Consider the following 6,599-nt stretch of genomic DNA (forward strand, 5'->3'; position numbering starts at 1 on the left):
CTCTTTTTTTTGTAAATATAATGATGTACTAAAAAAGTGCAATTTCATTTTTTATATTTTTTCTTTTAATGGATTTATTTATTTATATTTACATTTTTTTATATAAATAATGGATCCTTTTGAACATTCTATATGCATAAAGATTTTAGGGGAAGATGATTGAAAAAGGAATATTTCGATCGATGAGATATTTTATATTTTATTTTCGTATATTTTGACATAAAATATTAAATACACTACGTCAAAAAATTACGCATCAAATTTAGTAGGTATTTTACTAAAAATAAGAGAAACCAAAATTTTAGGAGAAAATAGTAACTTCATAAAAAATGATCATAATAAAATGAAGCATCTAGAAAGCATTAAAGCTTGAAGTCTCTACTTTTCAGATTGATAGTTTAAATAACGATTTGACCAATATTTATAGATTTACACAAATACAAATAAAAAGTCAAATCTTAGAATTTTTTATGACCTTTGAAAAGTTCTTATAATGTGAATTAAAAATAGCAGCTTTCAAAAAGACTCTTTATCTTTAATTTTCGTACTTGTTTATTTTTAATTAAATTATTTACCCATCAAACGAGAAGGATTAAAATTTTTTTAATGCGTACTTTAAATCCATGAAAATGGATTGGATCCGAGCTGACACTAGTTTAATATCAATCGAGAAAAAAACATTCATATTTAAGGATTACAAATTTTATTCCTAAGACATTTATAATAATTATATTACCTGAAATTAACTACTTCAAATTGGTATTAAAAAACGCACTTTAGTGAGATTTGAATCTGGTACCTCTAGATTATGAATCTTCTACATTATTCGCTACATCACTTGTACATATATGTGTTATTCATTCTCTACTTCAATTACAACCAGCTAAACTAGTAACGAAATTATATAGATATAATAAAAATATCATCATTTAACAGATATATATATATACATATACAGATATATAATAGATAATAAAATATAAACAATTTACATTACTAGAGATAACATTGGGTAAGTATCGGATAATCTAATCTCTCTTGGCCGATGTCGCGCGCCGTGATTAGCCTAATATTTGAGTTCGACTTTGTGAATGTTCATATCGTTCATTTCATTCATTTTACTTCTAATTAAAGAGAAACAAAAGAATATAGCTCAATTATTTTTACATTACAATTTTTTTGAATTTACTTGGATTAAAACAAAAAATTTTTTACTTATAATTTTGAATAATTAAGTAGCATTTCTGGTCCATTTTTAAATAAAAACTTTTTTTATTCAATTAGATTGAAAAACTGCATTTCATATTCAAAATATTGAATTGAACAGTATTATTAATTGATATTATTTTTTAATTTAACTGAATTAAAAAACTGTACTTCCTATTAACAATTCTAAATTGAGTAGTATTCACGATGCACAGAAAATGCTAATATTATTTTTAGATTGAAAGGCATAGAGATATGCTCTATGCAATTCCTATAAATGAATAAAAATGCATTCAGGATTGAAAAGGATTCATTTTAATATTCATGAATTCATATTTCTGAAAATTTGAATCCATTTGAATCCATTTCAATCTATTCTCGTTTGTTGGGTAACATTATAACAAATATTTAATTGTCTATCTACCCCGGTAAAAAATTTTTAAATAGTTAAGATATTAATTATTAAAAATTGCCCAATATTGATCTTCAATAATTTTTTATTCAAATACTATCAACTTTACAAAAAATCTGCAAGAGACAAAATCATTAATTTTCTTCTCATGGAACTCTAAGAATTTTTTCAGAATTTTTTATCAAATTTTTAATACTGCATTTTCTTATTTACAAACATATTATTTTTACAAACATAAGAAAATACGGTATTAAAAAATTATTAAAAAATTCTGAAAAAATTCTCAGAACTTTATGAGAAGAAAACTTTATGAGAAGAAAATAATAATTTTTGTCTCTCACTGTTTTTTTGAAAAGTTGATAGTATTTGAGTGAAAAATTAAAAAGCAATATTCAGCGATTTTTAATAATTAATATCTTGTTGTATAACTCTTGCAAAAATTGCATAATAGTAGAGGACTTTTCGACTCAGTTTAGTCCCATCTATCTCCTTATGAATTATTGCTAAAGTCTTGCCGGACACTCTGTATATACAGTCACGAAACTAATTGTCCAGACATTGCAGTTTATTTTTCGATACAATATCCACCAAATAATATAATTTTTAAAGAATAATAATATTTAGAAATGAGAACTTTGTCCAGTGATTTATTTTTATTTCTAATATTAGTCAAAATTATATTTTTAGATGCACATATAGACTTAATCAACAAAAACTATAAAATAATCGCGAAATTAATTGATTGGACAAACAAAAATAATATTGAAAAAAATGTAATATTAAATAATATATTGAGTTTTAATAGCACGTGGAATCATTCTTAGCTTTAATAACAGCATTTAGTCTGTTGGAATTGTTTTCACAAGAAATTTTTGATTATCTGTCCAGAGAACATCTGTCCAAAATGATTGAGGATAGTATCTATGGACAGATGAATCAAAGATTAAATTGTTTGAATTTGATGGTAAAAAAAAAGTTTATCGTAAAATCAGAGAAGTTTTTAAAATCCGAAATCTGATTCCTACTGTATAATATGGTGGTGGAAAATCTCTCTTCTGGAAATCTATGACAGTTTCTAGAGTAGGAAAATTTGATCCATAGTACAATGAATCAACATATGTACGTAGAAATTTTGAAGCATAATTTAAAAGAGTCCGCTTGTATAGCTGGAATCGAACGGAATTTTATCATACAGCAAGATAACGATCTCAAACATACCTCTCTGCACAGGAATTTTTAAAAATAAATAAGATCAACATAAATGGCCTTCCCAGAGTCCATTGAATCCTATTGAGCATTTATGAGAAGTTCTTAAGTCCGAAAATCGAATCATGGGAAATTGGAAAAAATCATCCTGGAAGTTTGAGAAAACATTAATCCTGAAGTTGCCCGAAAGACTTGTGGAAACAATTCTAAGGAGATTAAATGCTGTTGAAGCTAAGGATGGTTTGGATGGTCCCATGCGCTATTATAAAACAATATATATTATAAAACAATATATATATTATTTAATATATTTAATAATTATATTTTCTTCAATGTTATTTCTATTTGTTCGATCAATTAATTTCGCGATTATTTTTATAGTTTTATTGATTAAGTCTATATATATGTATCTAAAAATATAATTTTAACTAATATTAGAGATGAAAGTAAATCACAGAAAGAGTTCTCACTTCTAAATACTATTATTCTTTAAAAATTATATTATTTGGTGATCGAAAAATAAATAAAACTGTATCAAAAAATAAATTTGCAATATCTGTATTCGGACAATTAGTTTCGTGACTGTATATAATACTACACTGGGTGTTCAAAATAAAGCGTTACAAATTTTTATTTTTTTTGAAAACTTAGCATTATTGAGAAAAATTGTTCAGATAAAAGTTGTTGGGTTCTATTTATTGATTTTATCAGTTTGACTTTGGGTGGAATCGTCAAGATCAAGTCAATGTTACATCGATTTTTTTAAACGGAACATTCTATTTTTGTTTCCAAAATCTAATAGCTGACGTCGAGAACTTTCCAAAACACTGTAATAAAATTATTTTTGGAAAAATATAAAAAAAATTGCTCATACATAATTATGCATAATTTTATATATAATTATACGTAAGTAATTTTTTTATTTACGTAAGTAATATTTCTTCAAACTTGATTATTTCTAAAACAAATAGTGCGAAAATTACCTTTTTAGTTATTTTTTGTATTTTCACATTATTATTATTATTTCTATTACACTAAAAAGTAATTTTACAAAAGAAAAAAGAATGTATGAACATGTATGAATATATTTCATATATGATTGTACATGTTATGAATATTTCTGCAGGTTTATACATACCTATTTGTATTCATGCATGAAAAATTTTTTATCGGGAATGATAATCGTTTTTATGTTACTAGCGTTTGTTAGAGAGAGCGAAGTATAAATTTATATTATGTTTTGTTTTTACCGTAATATTTTTAACATTAATAATGATCCGATCGAAACATCTATTTGTTTATTGCTAACATATATATTAAATCAACTAAAGGATTTTTTCTTTTATTCATGTTCAAACTTCTATATTAACGATGTTTAATTTTGTAAAATAATTTTTGGTTTAAGCCCTTTTTCTTTATTGTTTTTAAAATTTTATGAACCTTATTACTAATAGACAAATTAAATTAAATTGACAAGCAAATTTTAATAATTTTGATGTTCAATCCAGTATCATATTAGAAAAATGTTAATATGCTGAAAAATTATATAAATAAATTTATTGCGAAAAATATTCCCTCGCGGCTGAAAGAATATTATCTCTGTAGTCTAAAGGCTTACTACACTCATAAGGAATACAAAAGATCCGAACTTCCGGCCGAGATAATATTTTTCGCAATAACGCAACTTCACATTTTCACTTTGAAGCCCAATTTTGGGGTTTATTTGGGGACAGATGAAATGCTGCGCTCTTTATATTCTTTCCCAGATTCTTGTTAACGAGCAAATGTTCTCCACCGCGATCCTCTATATCGGTGGAGATGATATTCGCTCACGAATGATTCTCGTGAGAAGCATATAAATATTCATATAAAATTCAGTACATTAGGAATATGAATCGAATTTTCTATATGAATATAGCTGCGAACATCCTAATAACTTCCTAAAATCCTGATATGTTAACAAAATTATCATGTGTTTAGAGTATATAAATATTTAGAGTATATTCATGGCATTTCGAAGAGAAAAAAGTGATATTTTTGTTGAAATTATACATACATATACTGACCCATATTTAGAATGCGCTTATACGAGTGCGCTAACATACTATATTTTACGTCACGTATATTATAGAATTTCAGAGATAAAAGCGCGCTTTTATCGATAGCGCGTTCTAAATACGACCACTGTGTGTAATTATACAGAAAGTATAAAATTCAAACATTTATAATTTGATGGAAGTTGTATGATGATAAACTAAAATTCATTTAAAAGCTCTTAAATTATACTTTAAGATATCATAGATTTTATTTATAAACAAGCTCTTGTTTTATTATCATAAAAAATACTAATTTTGCAGCAAAAAATTATATATGCAACCTTAATTTGCTCAAAATCTTAATGTGCTACCAGTTCAATCAATGGCATCGACTTTAGCATGAAAAAATTTTCAGGAAATGTACTGTCGTATTTTGAAGAAAATATAACAGTTGAATACTCAGCTAACGCTAAATATTCAGAGAATTTGATTTATATTCTCGAATTATTCTCAAAATGTCGAATAATTCGAAACACTAAAAAAATTATTGTCACAGCAATTGTCGATGAAATGTTCAGAATATTGTATGAATATTTTTTGTCACATATCATATGAAATACATATCATATGAAAATTACTCGCGAGAAAGCAAAGCAGTACATGGCACATTTTCATCGACAAAGGGCGTGGCGAAGATGCATTTACTCGTAAATAAGACTCATTTTAGGAAAGAATATAAAGAATGTTTCGCGTGAAAAATCAGTCACAAAATTTTCTTCAAGATGAAATGTAGTTTTCATGATACATTCATCAGTTAAAAAATTGCAACTTTTTTGTTATAAGTTTCACAACTCATCCTTGTTCGTAGAGCGGTTGAACGTACATGATTCAATTCATAAATAACTAATCGCTCGGTGAGTAGGTTGCATTCCGAAACTCATCAAAAAAAAAAAGAATTGCAACTTTATAGTTGATGATTAGAACAGTTTCGTTTGAAAAGTGATTCAGAGATCATCATACCTGGAATTTCAGGAAAAACTAAAATTTTGTGAAATATATATAGAATATCTTCGAAATATGTAATGATATATAAGGAATTTTTAACCGATATTTGAATGTTGCTTTTACATTTCGTTTATATTTCAGAAATACAATACTTTGGAATACTTGAAATGTTTTTTAAAATTTTAAAAACCTATTTTATGAATATTTCAGAAATATTTAGTAACTGGATAGTGTAATTATTGCAGTTTATTTGATTTTGATTTTTATCATTCTTGAACATCCAACTTCACACATGTATAAAGATCGCATTCGCGGAAGTTTGTTAACTACGCAAAATAATGAAATATAAGGAGAGTACATACAATTTTTACTTTTTCGCAACCGTTCATTTTATTCTACATTCTCTTGTTGATTCAATTTTGAATTAATTTTTAAATGATTGAACAACTGACAGAGATTCATAACAATGTAAGGATTTTATTCTTTATTTCAATGTATTGGGTTGTCCGGAAAGTGCCGATGTTGAAGGAAAATTGAAACGCAGAAAATTTAAATTTTAGTATACATTTATTAAATTATATAAGTTAGTCGGCACGAATATTCCGGACAACCCAATATCAATTTTTCTTTAAGCGAAATTATTATGATAATAACTTTCAGTTTCTATATATATAAAGAAAATGCAGAAATAAAATCAATCCCAGGAAAAAATAAAATGTTTTATATATATATAT

At 25.7% G+C, this 6,599-nt stretch overlaps 1 protein-coding gene across 2 annotated transcripts in view; it reads right to left on the bottom strand.

Moving 5' to 3' along the window:
* The window catches only part of LOC108685849 (spindle pole body component 110), a 20,881-nt gene that overhangs the window by 10,681 nt on the left and 3,601 nt on the right, over positions 1–6,599 (bottom strand). The gene's annotated exons all lie outside the window — the stretch shown is intronic.

The sequence above is a fragment of the Atta colombica genome, unplaced genomic scaffold (assembly GCF_001594045.1).
Source record: "Atta colombica isolate Treedump-2 unplaced genomic scaffold, Acol1.0 scaffold161, whole genome shotgun sequence".
NCBI classification, from domain to species: domain Eukaryota; kingdom Metazoa; phylum Arthropoda; class Insecta; order Hymenoptera; family Formicidae; genus Atta; species Atta colombica.